Raw genomic sequence first — 14370 nt, forward strand, 5'->3', positions numbered from 1 at the left:
CAGCAGTGAGGGGAGTTTCAACCACAGTAGCCCTGTCTTTACCAAAATAGAGCTGCCTAACCCGTTTTCTGTATTAGTCCTGAAGAATAGTTGGTGTGCAGGCTTGGGAGGAAGGATTCTAAGCAGGGAAGTGACATGGCCAGATCCAGGATTTCCCAGGATGGCCAATCTCTATGTTTCACATGGAATGAAAAAGGTACTTGGCCACACAGTGAATGATGTCCAGACTTTTCTACCTGGCAAAACCTCCCAGGGAAGGCAATATCCTGGGACGGAATTTAAATTTATTCTTCCATGAACATAATGGGTGTCATGACAATTTAAAAATTTATACTCATTAAGTGTGGAGGAAAAAATATTTAAGAGGGAATAACATTTAAGGAACATCATTTGCATGTAAAATCTTAAGTCTTTATCTTGTTCTTGGCAATTTCACCCAACTTATTTCATTTAATCTTCAGACATATCTCGCAGAAATCAGAATTATTATTTCTGCTTTTTAAAAACGAGGAAACTGAGACTCATCAAAGTTCAGTAACATGACCAAGGTCATACAGCTAAAGTAAGCAAAGTAGGGATTCAAACCCAAGGTAAGCAGGCCAACTAACCAATTCACTTATTAGCAGGAAACTCAATTAGCTGCAAGTCAAATCCCCAGAAGTCAATTCATGAAAAGCCATAGCTGTGTCACTATGAGAGGCGGGAACAGGGCAGGGCCAGGACAGGGACTATTTCCCAAAACTTAAATAAAAATACTCAATAATTGAGTAAATTGTTCATTCAGCAAATTGCTTGCAGGAATTGACCTGATGAGGAACCCAGGCCTGTTGACCTGCAAAGTCCACAGATTTTCACACTTGCTATATTGAGTTGGCTAACTTTTCACTAAGCATTAAAATTATATTTTAAAAAAGCAAATGTTTATTCAAGGCTTACTATGTGCCAGGCACCAGGCCAAGTCCTTTCACTGTATTAAGTCATTTAATTCTTATAATAACTCAGAGAAGTAACTTGCCCCAAATTAATGTAGCCGATAAAGGGGTGAAGCTCCAGAGCACTAGTTTATTACCGATAACTACTGCCCCCTCCTTTTTAAACAAATTAAACTATTTGCTAATTGGACTGGTCCCTTTCCATAGCTTTAACTGTGAGATTCCTTCTGAGAAAAGGAAGAAAACAGAAGATTTTACCTTTCTCTGGTCTTAAACCTACTTTCAAGCTTCCTTGATATTTCTCTCATTATATACGACATTATATGTTATGTCATTTTTATGTTATTTATTATTTTAATGCTGTTTTCCTTCCTCTAAAGGGACACATACAGGTGTCCCTCCATATCAGCAATTTCAGTTTCTGCAGTTTCAGTTATCTGAGGTCAACTGTGGTCCAAAAATATTAAGTGGAAAATTCCAGAAACAAACAATTTATGTATTTTAAATTGCAGGAGATTCTGAGTAGCTTAAAGATATGTTGGGCTGTCCTGCTCCATCTCTCCCTGGACCAATCATCCTTTTGTCCAGCGTCTACACACTGTATACACTGCCTGCCTGTTAGTCACTTAGGGCCATCTCAGTTATCAGATTGACTGTCACAGTACCACAGCGCTTGTGTTCAAGTCACCCTTATTTTACTTAACAATGGCCCCAAAGCACAAGAATAGTGATGCTGGCAATTGGGACATGTCAAAGAGAAGCCATTAAGTGCTTCCATTAAGTGAAAAGGTGCATATGTATAGAAAAAAATCCAGTATACATATAGGGTTCAGTACTATCCACAGTTTCAAGCATCTACTGGGGTCTTAGAACATATTCCCCATGGATAAAGGGGGACTACTGTACAAAGTCCACACTTATTTATTTCAAAATATACACAACATGCTCCGAAGGCCCACTTCCATCCTAACACATTTGCACTTAAATACAAACATTTAGAATACGATGTGGTAGATAATTATAATTTTCAGACAAACCAAATACTATTTCACTTGGTTTGGGTTTATTGTGGATTTCAAGAAGTGTTTGGGTTTTCAAGTCACCATTGCTAAGCAAAACTCACTGAGGATAGGTGAAGGGTAGGAAGTGAAAAATAAACAGAACAACGTATACCTGAAACTAACATGAATTGTATGTCAACTATAACTGAAAAATGAATTTTAAAAAGTAATCTAAAAAAAGCTTAAAAAAATAAACAGAAGTAAACAGTCCCAGCTATCTAAACTTGTGCAAGTTACTTACCCTCTCTTTGCTTCAGTTTCCTTATCTTTAAACTGTTTGTTGTATAGATTAAATGAGTCCACATATATAAAGAGTGTAGATCACTGCTTGGTACATAGTAAGTGCTCAATAAGCATTAGCTATTTGTTTTTGCTATTATTATTATCATCATTATGCAATCAAACCAATTAATATAAAAAACACACTGTTAATTTTGTCATACCAAGCCATTTAATGTACATTAACTTTTATGCTTACTTATGACTATTATAATAAAACAATAACATACAATTCCATAATTTAAGAATACATTTTACTATCTGAAAGTATTTAAAACTCTCCTTTTTCATAGTGCAATGGCACGGCAAATTATGGGCTGGTAGAAAATATTGGCAAAACATATATCTGATATATTATTTATATCCAGACTATATAAACTGTTATAACTCAATAAGAAAAAGACATACAAACCACTTGAAAATGTGCAAAAGATTTGAACAGTCACATCACCAAAGAAGATACTTAGCTGACAAATAAACATATGAAAAGATGGTCAACATTCTTAGTCATAAAAAAAATGCAAATTAAAACCACAATGAGATTCCATGACAAATCCACTAACATAGTTATAATGAAAAAGGCTGATATAACCAAGTATTGGCAAAGAATTGTGAAGAACCTGGAATCCTAATACATTGCTGTTAAAAATGCAAAATGGTACAGCCACTTTGGAAAACAATTTGGCAGCTTCTCATAAAATTAAACATACATTTGCCAAATGACATAGTACAGGTAACCAACTGTCTGGTTTGCCCAGAACTGCTTATGTTTTATCACTAAAAGTCCTGCATCCTGGGAAATTCTTCAGTCCCGAGCAAACGGGATGTTTCGTCCCCCACCAGCAACTCTGATCCTGGGTACTTATTTACCCAAAAGATATGAAAACACAACCATACAAAGACTTATATTCAGATGCTCCTAGAAGCTTTATTTGTAAAAAGTAGAAACTGGAAACAATGAAAATGCCCATATATTGATGAACAGATAAATTGTGGTACATCATATTAGGTTGGTGCAAAAGTAATTTCAGTTTTTGCAATTATTTTTAACCTTTTAAAACGCAATTATTTTTGCACCAACCTAATATAATGGAATAGTACTCAGCAATTAAAGAAATGATGTGCTGGATAAATTTCAAAATAGTTATGCAAAGTGGAGGCAGCCAGACACAAAAAGATTACTCACTGAATGGTTCCATTTATGACATGTAATACAATGATTCTATTTATATGACATTTAACAAAGGGCAACACTATATGATGGAAAGTAGATCAATGGTTCTGGAGGTTGGGGGTGAGAAAAGAAGATTGGCTACAAAGGGGCATGAGGGAAATTTGGGGGTTCATAGAAATGTTTACATCATGATTACATGGCTCTATACATATGTCTGAACTCATCAAACTGTGCACTTAAAAATGATGAATTTTATTGTATGTAAGTTATACTTTTAAAAAGTTGTTTAAAAGAAACTAAAGGAATGGGAAGAAGGATACATGCCAACATAAAACCAGTATAGCAATATTAATATCAGACAAGATGGACTTTTTTTTAAATGCAATGGCAGTGAAACAAGAAAAAACTAAGTCAGTGTATGTAGCCCATGTTAATAATTGTTTCTCAGTTCGGCATTTACAGCTGGTAGCATTTGAATAACAGAAGCCAATTCTAACTGGAAAATGGAATGATGTTTGAGAAACAGTCCGTTTTATCCATGGGCATATGAGAAGAATTGTGCTGAGAAACAGAGGTTAATTTAATCTGAACAGATTCCATGAAGCATTTGGGAGCATGGAAAGAATATTTTTTAAAAATACAACAGCTTAAACTTTTGTTTTAGCAATTTTTCTCCTCTCCCTGGGACAATAAGTCTTTTCATTTAGCTTTACCAAGAGGATGGGGGAAGAAAGGGAGGAGATTGTTCTGACACTGTTAGCTATGGTTCTTCTAAGCATCACTGTTCCAAGAAAATTGACAGGCAAGTAGACTCCCACCAAAGCCAACACTATGTGCTGTGGGCCTCGAGAGGAGAGGCCTGGCTCTGTTATGACACGCTATGTGACCTCAGTTAGGTGACTTAACTCTTAAATTAGTCAGCCATAAAATGAGAGGCCTGGCCTGGAAGCAGTGTTCCTCATTAGCTGCTATCCTAAAAAAGGCTGGGCATGACATGTTCCAAGGTGATAAACCCTGCTTCCGGACATGAAGAGAAAGGAGAGAGGGCATGAATATCTTTTGAGCGCCTACTATGGGCCAGGCAGTGAACTAGGCATTTTGCATATTTTCATCTCATTTGATCCATACAATCATTCTGTGAGGTCGATGAGTTTCCAAGTTTACAGATGGAACACTAAGATTCATAGATGCAAAGATACTCTACAAGGCCTCAGAGCTAGTTAAGCGACAAAGCCAAGATTCTACCCCTGCCATCTCTCAGGCAGTCAGTCCACTTGTTCAAAAAGAGATTTTGAATCACCTCCCCAATTATGAAAGTTGTCAGACATCAGGTTCAATAGTTTGGTCCCTCAAAGGCCGTTCCGTCAGCATACCGAGCAGCCATACTAACAACCCTGCGCGTTCACAGCGTCACAGTACTGGAACTGCAGCAATCTCAGAGGCTGAACCTTCCTGTTTCCCACCTAATGCCAGAATCCCCATCATCTGCATGGCCCGCAGATGGGAACCTAACCTCTGCTAGGACTCAAGGCCATGGTTTTCTGGTGGCTCTAAATGTTAGGCCGCATTTTCCTTGATAATGACCTGACATTGCCTGTCTGTGATTTTCACCCAGTAGTAAAGGCCTGCTTGTTAGCTCAGCCTTTCCAGACACAAAGTTATCTTCCTCCATTCAAGTCCTTTCACTGTAAGGTAACCCCATCTGCTCAGCCACACAGACTGGAAATTTGGAGCCAGCTTCCATGTTTTCTTCATATCACCATCATATTCATGAGTGGACAAACCCTGGCTTTCCCACCTCTGCACAGCTGCCCCATCCCTCCCTCCCACCACTGCACAATGCTCCATCCTCTCCATTTCTCTCCCAGACTCTTCCAGGAGCTTCAAAACTGCTCTTCCTGCCTTGGGTCCTTCATCTACTGGTCCCACCCCTTATCTGTTTGGAACCCTTACTGTATAATGTTAATGTCCAAGGCTCTCCATGACTGACCACTGTCTACCCCTCAAAACATGGCAGTCCCACATCTATCCCTGACCCCTGACCGGTGCCTGAAGGACTCAGATTCTTGTCATACCTGGGTGCCTTCATACATGCTGGTCCCTTGGCCTGGAAGGTCTACATTCTACATTAATCAAAATTGTCTTCATGTCCCAAGGCTCAGCTTATATCCGCCATTGTCTAAAATTTTTCCAATGAGGATTGACTTTTCTACACACCCTTGACAGTGGGTTCCTTTTCTTCTCTAGCGCTTGGTTTCTTTTACTTGCTATGAAATCTGTCTCCCTGCCTGGACTGTGAGCTTTTCCTCGGAACCACATCTTGTCATATCTGTATTCCTCCACAGCCGGGGTGCTGAATTTTGTAAATAAATTTTTTGAAAATAGATAAATGTTGAATGAACACATTTATTTACCAACAAAAGACCAATAAATGTTGAATCAAACTGGTCCTAATTCTGTACCAGACAACTGCCAAGGCTGAGCCCAGGTCTTCCTCTATATACTACATTTGCCTGAATGTAAGCGATCCCGATGTCTATCTCCTATAATGGGGGCCTCCTTGCTTTTTCCTTCCTGCTGGCTGGACTGAGGACATCCTGGCTGGAGACCCAGCGGTCACACTGAACCATAAGGCACCATGAAGGGGAAGCCATGCCTCATGGTAAAAGCAGTGAGGCACAGGAGTGCAGTTCTTGGATCTGCTCCCACTTTGGACTCACTGCCTTCAGACTTCTAGAATATACAAAACAGAAATAAACTTCCTTCTTGAAGCCACTGTCACTTAGTTTTATTTTCTGTAACTTGGAATTTAACACAATCATAATTAATAGACTGTTTCTAAGTCTGTCCTATTGAATCCATCAGGCACTAGCACTGAATTCAGTCTTCCCAATACAATATCATGCTTTCTCATGCTCGTGCTCAACAACTGTCAGTGACTTCCACATATCACTAGGATACAATCTACATTCCTCAGTTTAGTAGTCAAAGCCCTATAATCTGTTCCTGTGTTACATGCTAAACTTAACAACTCCCCTCACCTACCCCACCAACACCACACACACACACACACACACACACACACACACACACACACACACACACACACTCATTAACCCTCCATTCCAGCCAGGTAGCTCCATATAATCTCTCTTACGCTCTGCTGGTGGATTGAGTTATGACAACTGAGATATGGGTAGGTGAATACCTTATGTGTCAAAGGGTACTTTGCAGATATGATTAAGTTAAGGATCTTGAGGTAGAGAAATTAGCCTGGATTATCCAAGTAGACCCAATGTAATCATAAAGATCTTTATAAGAGAGAGAAGAAGAAGAAGGGGAGAGAAAGAGGAGGAGGGAAAGGGGGAAAAAGGGGAAAGGTGAGAGGGGGAGGAGGAGACTGGAAGATGGAAGAAGAGACTAGGGGCCAAGAAACAGAGGAAGCTGTTAGAAGCCAGAAAAGGCAAGGGAACAGATTTTTCCCTAGAGCCTCCAGAAGTAACAGAAGCCCAGCCAATACCTTGATTTTAGCCTAGTAAGACCTATTTCAGACTTCTGACCTCCAGAACTGTAAGATAATAAATTTGCATTGTCTTTAAGCACTGAGTGTATGGTAATTTGTTAAAGCAACCATAGGAAACCAATACAATAACTAAAAATAGCAATGGAGGATTCCAGTGGGGAGTGAGCCACACTCTCCAACAACAGATAAATGTTCCTCTGACAATACTCTTATCAGAACTTTCCAAAAATGCTAGGTGGTGCACCTGCTCAGCCACTGACTTTACATGCAAATATTTTGGTTAAAATTTCAGTTTCAAACAACTCACTCTGAACATTACTACATCCTACACATTGGTGGATTCATTCATATTAATTACCTCATTTAACTTTTACAACAACCCTATGTCATAGATAGTATCATGTCCATTTGATGGATGATATAACTGAGGCTCAGATAATATTGAGCACTTATTCAGAGCTAGGCACTACGCTAAGCACTTCATGTGTGTTAACTAATTTGATTCTTCCCCAAAATCCCATTTCCTATTTACAGATGAGAAAACTGAGGCACAGAGAGTTTGAATAATTTCTCAAAATCCTTACAGATGGTCAGTGGCGGGGCTGAGACTGGAACCCACGTGCTTCAGGTGCCAAGATCAGTGTGCTCTGGGTTGTACCCCCACTACCTCTCATCACTGTCATCCTCATGATCACCACCGTATTACTGACAACAGCCCAGCCCTGCCTTTCTCTCTGAGTCCCCTTCAGGATCCTAATGGGTAAGGCAGTGGTGGCTGTCTGCCGAGCCACATGACAGCGTTCAAAAATGACCTTACAGGCTGGAGTTCCAAGTGGCAACTTGTCCCTTGGAAGGGCCTCTCTGAAACTGCTTAGTAGTAACAGTGATGACGTGCTCCACTCTCAACTTGGCACTTCAGCCTTCTTCTTACCCTGACCCTCCTGAGTTATTCCTACACGCACATTAAGCAAGGGATCCCTCCTGAGCTTCCCTAAAGATGGAGAGTCCAAAGAAAGTGCTCTCTCGACCACGCATGTGCCACAGACTAGAGGCAGCAAGTCCAGAGGAAAGCACTAGAGACTCTCACACTTACTCAAATGGTCTTAAACTCAACTGCTCACCCCTGAGTCCTCCCACATCCTCTCTTACTGCCTGTTCAACTTCATACCCAACACCTTGTAAAGGCCAGGTTTACACCCACCATACCTCTTCAGTCTGCTTGTCCTGAGACCTAAGACTGTTTCTACCCTTTTCTCCATCCGCACTCCCCTTTCACCCTGTGTGTTCTCTTAGGCACCAGTCAGAGCTGTTTCTTGGCAAACCATGGGATTTGTTTTTAGAACCTCCAATGACTGTCTTATTCCTTCTCTGTCTGTCAAGGAGCAATCATCTATTTCCTTTTCTTTAACTCTTGGGCCTCATTTCAACTACCTCTTGCTGACAGAGATATACGGTATTTGCTGATAGGAGCTTCAGGCATGAAACCATCTGAGGATATCTCTACTATAGTACCTCTAGCAAGTGAGCTCAGGCCTCAGTGGCTCCAGCTTGCTTGGGCCTGGGCTCTAGAAGCAAGGAAGCTTGCAGCCCTGATTTGGAGAAAAGAGAAACCTGGCAACTGGGGGACCTGAGACTGAATTCTACTAGCAGGAATAAAAGTATGAACAGATAGGGAAATAAAAGGTGAAGAGCCACGTCCCTATTTTCTCAGTGGGAAATCTATCCTAAGGGACCAAGCTTCAGGGGCTGAAACTTTCCAGACCATCAACCCATCTTGGTATCTTGACATGATTTTATGAGTCTGTCCCTTTGAAAGCAGGCAGGGAGAACTGTGCAGGAATGGACTCCTAAATTGAAAACTCCAGTTAAACACATGCTGATTGTCGTGCGGGGCGGCCTGCAGGGTCTCTGCTCTCGCTCCCCATATAAGAACGCAGGATATGCTAAGCCAAAAAGGAACACCCACGGAGCCATAGGTAGGGGAGTCATACCACTATAGTCTCAATAAGAGGCTGGATTCACAGGACATGCGACCTGCTGTCCGCTTTTCTGCCAAACGACCGACTCCCTACTCCTCCTCCCCAGTGCAGCCGCAGCAGTTACATCAGTGGCTAATTGGCTAACCGACTACAGCTGATGGCCAACTAGCCACAGCCGCCGGCCATCTACTACCTGAGCCAGCACCTTTCCATGTGAGGCTGAGAGCCTGGAAACTGGTCTCCTGGCTCTGTACCCACACTGATTATCTTCCACCTTCTTGCATCCACAGAGAGGCTATCTTCCTGAGTTGGGGAGGAGATGACTGCTCACAGGAACTCCTTGCTTTTTCTGGAAAAATAGGTGATGGAACTCACCACCTAACCTTAAGATGCACCTGGAACTGTTCTAGGGACTTTAATAATCCTCACAGCCCTGTAGGTTTATCATACCTATTAAACAGATGAGAAAACTGAGGTGTGGGGATGGAGCCAGGAGTGCAGTTTCCAGGCTCTCGGCCTCACGTGGAAAGGTGCTCACTCGGGTAGTAAATGGCCATCAGCTGTGACTAGTTGGCTGTCAGCTGTAACCAGTGAGCCACTGGCCACTAATATAACTGCCGTGACTACACTAGCAGAAAATGGGGGGCCAGCAAGAAGATGGTGGCTGAACTAGCAAGAGCGGATTGCAGAAAGTCGGATGCCACCAGCGAGAATATAGTGGTATGACTTCCCTATATGTGGCTCCATGGGTGTTCTTTTTTGGCCTCACCATATCCTGTGTTCTTATGTTCTTATGTGGGGAGCAGGACCACATGACACCCTGCATGACATGAGGGATAGAGCAGTTGGGTAACTCCAAGGTTACTAACCTAGACAACCTAGGAAGGACAATCCCAGAGCCCCTGCTCTTGACCACAGCCCCTGCAGCCTCTTAATTGTCTCCTGACCGCCCCACTCCTGGAAGGCCGATTAAATGCACTTAGTGCAGAGGCATCCAGCTCCCTGATTTACAACTGGAAACTTGGTCAGCTGGGTTTGTTCGGGGTAAGAGTATGTGTTCCTGAGGAGCTACCTCCCTGTGCTTCCTGTCCTGGAGATCATAACCAGAGAGGGTCTCCATTTTTCAGTCCTCTCCTCAAACCATCCTCGGGCTTTCTAGCAACTACCATAAAATGCCCTCCCCTTTCTTTCCTCCACAGTGTAGGGTAGCTGGAGCTTAAGCTGCTGTAGAGAACCAAGAATAAAATCCAAACGACGCAGGCATTCAAATACCAGACCCAGGAGAGGTGGTGGCATCAATCTGGCTGGCCAGCTGAATAGGGCTCACACTAGCTAGATACGGTCTCAACAACTCTCCCTTTCCCAGGTCGGTGGAGACCAGGTCTGGGTGTCTCCGACGCGGGGCACAGCGCCCCCACGGGGCACTCCGAGGTGGCTGCTGTGCCGTGCGCCCCGCGCCAGGAGCCGGTCCTGCTTTCCCCGCCAGGGGTGGCCTGACTTCTCCCGCAAGGGGTCGGGCACCGCGGCCCTCCCTGTCTCGTTCTATCCGGAGGAGTCGGAGCGATGGGCCCCGGGGCGGGAGGGTCTCCTGGCTCTCGGGGCCGCACGGAGCCGCAAGGGCTGGGGCGCGGACTGGGGCGCAGACCGGAGGTCAGCGCCCGCGGGCGTCGGTCAACCCAAGCTCTGCCTATGTATCTGTCAGTCGGTTGGTATATCTATCTGTACCCCGGGGCAGAGGGGCCATGCAGAGCCCCAGGGAAAGCGCACCTCGCTCACCTGCAGCAGCCGCCAGCGCCAGCAAGGCAGGGGCGCAGCCACCCGGGTCTTCCTCTTGGGCCTCCTCGCTGCGCCGAGAGCCGCGGCTATTCTCAGGGGCCACTCGTGGGAGCCAAGCAAGAAGCCCGCGCCACTGCTGCTGTCTCCTCCCTAGCCGCCTCCTCCAACTCCCATCCCCGAGCGCTCCCCTCGCTCGCTGGCTGCCCGGAAGGCTCCGGGCCAGAGCGGGCGGGCGGCCGGGAAGGCGGTGCCGTGGCGCACGGAAGGAGGGGTGTCCTCTTTGGGGATGGGAAAGGCGCGGAGAGGGAGCGGCCTCGAGTGGGGCCCCACCCTGCAGGCAGACCCGGGAGCTGGGCACCCTGGCCGTGCGCCTTGCCGGCTGCCACCTGGCTCCGCTTGGTCCTTCTGCAAGTCCAGGTGGGGATGGGACTCCAGGCGTCCGGAGCCGCAGGCTCAGAACTACAGGGAGCTTTGGGAGCTTAGTGGAGGGGTGCAGAAAGGAAGAGAGCACCTCCAGGGGGAAGGGATGCACGGCAGGGATCCTATATGCTGAATTTGGGGTCATGATTGGCAGGAGGCATCCACTGAGGACGATGATGAAGAAAAAGTGGTGAGAACTGGGATAATTGGTGACAAGTGTCAGGAGCTGTCTTGGCAGTGCCTAGAACACTCCACCAGTGAGAATTCATATTAACAGAGTGTCCACTGGCCAGAGACCAGGCCCCGGATTGGGAGGGAAGTAGGATGCCAGGACACAAAGGAAACAGGATCCTACCCTGAAGGAGCCAAGAGTATCTAGTTCAGACAAGACTTTTGAAAGATGGGCAAAGACTTTGCAGTTTTGCGAAGTGGGAGAACATGACCTTAGAGGTCCTCAGGGAATTTTGGAGGGCTGCAGAAAATGGGATTGGTCAGTGGCAGAGAAAGGGCCTGGCATTGTCACTCTACCAGCTTCCCTTGCTCCTGGCCAGCTAAGGTGGCTGGGTTCTGCACAACAGGCCAGGACATCTCCTAATAATGGCTTCAAAATTCTATTCCCAAACCATTAGCCCCCCCCCACACACACACACACACAGTTCAGGTTTTAACAAGCTATGGGGAAGAGGCAGCTGAACTGAGTTAACGAGTTTCAAAACTTCTGAATGTGCCAGTCTGATCATTTAAGTGCTCTTGACTGCCTTTACTCCTAACCATCACTTTTATTTGATGATAGTCGGTTTCTGGAACATGAAAAAACACCATGTACATAATCAATTCTTCAGAAAAGCTCCAGGAGTGGGTAATTAAAATTCCAGCCATAAATCAAGGCATTAACATGCTCAAGCCGTGGGGCAACTCAGTGGTACCATCACACCAAGAAAGAATCTTGGATTCAAGTTCCCTTCCTCTGCACCTTAGGTTCACTGGGCAGTCTTGGCTTCCTGCACTGATCAGAAATTATTTCTTTGCATGTCCTTGGGAGGAAGTAGGTGGAGGTCAGAAAGCAGAGAAAAGTCTTCAGGAAATGTTTGGTCTCTGAAGTTTTGGATCCCACAGATGAAAATTTTTCCTGAGTCAGGGCCAGTGTAAATCCCCAAGGAGCTGGGGAAGTTTCTATGGAAACTTACATGTAAAATGTTCTGCCTTATTTCAAGACACCAGTATGATCCAGTAATTTACTAGGAAAACAATAGCAAGTCCGAAATCTTTCCAAATTTTAGGAATTGTAATTTAGTAACTTGATTCCAGTGACTATGGTGTATGACAACTAGAATGGGTGTTTTTTTTCCCCCGGGGAGTTCTTTGGAATTCTTCAGAATAGGAAATCTTCGTATGAAGCATGCCCGGGGCCAAGTCAAATAGGTCAATGAGTTTTGTTCTACCTTGTAAAACGATCTTCAGGTCTGCCAGGAAGAAAATGAAGCAAAAGTGAGCTCAATGTCCTGAAATATCAAGTCAGAAAAAACCATGCCTTAATTTCCTAATTACCTTCAGGGTGAATGCAAGTTAATGATAATAAAGGCTGGGGAAAGCCCAGATTTCCTTTTTCTGCCAGAGACCCTGCTATTACCAGCTTAGTGTACAGAAAATCTTATTCAGAAATGTGAGGTTAAGATTTTCAGTTCTCATGTGGGCACTCAAACAAACAGATGAGAATTAGGGTGTGTAGTATCTGAGTGTTCAAGAGTTAGTTAGAATTATTAACTGTTTAATTATACCTTGGTAGCTATATTGTGTTCAATTCTCAGTTCTCTGTCTCCACATGGGGTCTATTGTGGAGCAGGATTTGGTGGGGAGATCATTGTTTGATTCAGGCCTCACATTCATGAATAGCCTCAAATATAGACTTTTGACATAAGCATTCATTTGTTCCTTGTAAACAATAATGTTTTTATTTGTTTTATTTTGCTTCCTAGAGGGCAGATTGAAATGAGACTCTTCAATAGAAAGGGGACCAGAGTGTAAGGAAAATGAGGAGCAGACAAGCTGGCTTACAGACTCATAGCCTAAAATGATTCCTGTACTGAATGAGAAGAAATGTAAAATTGCAACGTTACCTCATTTGCAGTTTCTCAAGGTGACTGAAAATGGTTGAGTCCCATGTAAACTGTTGGAGCTCCTTTCCATCATCTTCCCACCGGGCCAGCTGACAACTGGAGATATGGGCTGGAGAGGGGAGCATTGCGAGGTGGTGGCTGAGTTTCCACTCCAGCTCAGAGTGAGAAACCCTCCTAGCTGGGGTAGTGCTCCCTTCTGGGTGCCCCATCAACATGGACAGCTGGTTTTGTGTCCAGAGGGTCTCCTTGAAGACAGGCTGGCTAATGGCACCATTGTCCCAGGTGAAATAATTTGTAAACAAATACATCATCTCACCTTGGAAAGACAGGATGAAAGTGATCAGGGAAAACCTATAGCAAGTCAAAAATTTGTTCAGGAAAACAATATGCATTTCAATGAAGACTTCAATGTTTATATGTGATCTTGAACTTGGACTATTTGCTCCTGAGGGCAGGGATCAGGCTTTCTGTTTGTTTGCAGATAATTGCTCTATGCCATGCTGTGGAAAGAACTGGGCTGTTGTGGATTTAGCTCGAGTTTAGAGCCTCGTAGTGTTTGTGGAATTCAGTTTGATGAGGCTACATTAAGGATGAGATAATAGGATGGAATGGAGAAACTTAAGGCATAGGCAAGAGTGAGTGGAAACCTGACTTGTTTTCTTGGATATTGAAAGGTTGAAACACCACCTATCTCTCTGGAGACTAGTTTCCACTTTTCAAGTGGAGGGTGGACCTGCTATGTGTGGAAGCATCACTCAGTAACACAGATTTCTGCTTCTTTCATCCCTAAACCTAGGAATTGGTACAAAGTGGTCTGTTGTTAGAAGCCAATAGCCTCATGCCTGTGACATTCAACTAACTACCTTCTCACAATGTCATTAATGAGTCTATGTATGCATTGGTTGCCTGGTATTAAATCAGATTGCAGGATACTTGGGCAATGTGTGTTTCTATCCTATAAAATCCTGCAGCATTCTGGCAGAGCTCAACAAGTGGCAACTCAAGAAAAACAAAAATATCAGAAATCAGGACTTTTCACATTCTCTCTTGCTGAAGAAAATAAGTGGGACATGGTTGTTACCAGGGTTCAATAGAAGGGGAAACACTAC

At 44.0% G+C, this 14370-nt stretch overlaps 1 protein-coding gene across 6 annotated transcripts in view; it reads right to left on the bottom strand.

Annotated features, from left to right (window-relative positions):
• The window catches only part of MATN2 (matrilin 2), a 146122-nt gene extending 135153 nt beyond the window's left edge, over window positions 1-10969 (bottom strand). For 2 of the 6 annotated variants that reach the window (XM_081070930.1, XM_081070928.1), the window contains exon 1: window positions 10725-10934. The gene's annotated coding sequence lies outside the window, so the exon portion shown is untranslated. Of the gene's footprint in view, window positions 1-10715 lie in introns of all 6 variants that reach the window. The other 4 variants (XM_081070933.1, XM_081070931.1, XM_081070932.1 and 1 more) reach the window with 4 other exon arrangements.
• Between the last annotated feature and the right edge of the window lie 3401 nt (window positions 10970-14370).

This window comes from Rhinolophus hipposideros (assembly GCF_964194185.1).
Source record: "Rhinolophus hipposideros genome assembly, chromosome: 13".
Lineage (NCBI taxonomy): Eukaryota > Metazoa > Chordata > Mammalia > Chiroptera > Rhinolophidae > Rhinolophus > Rhinolophus hipposideros.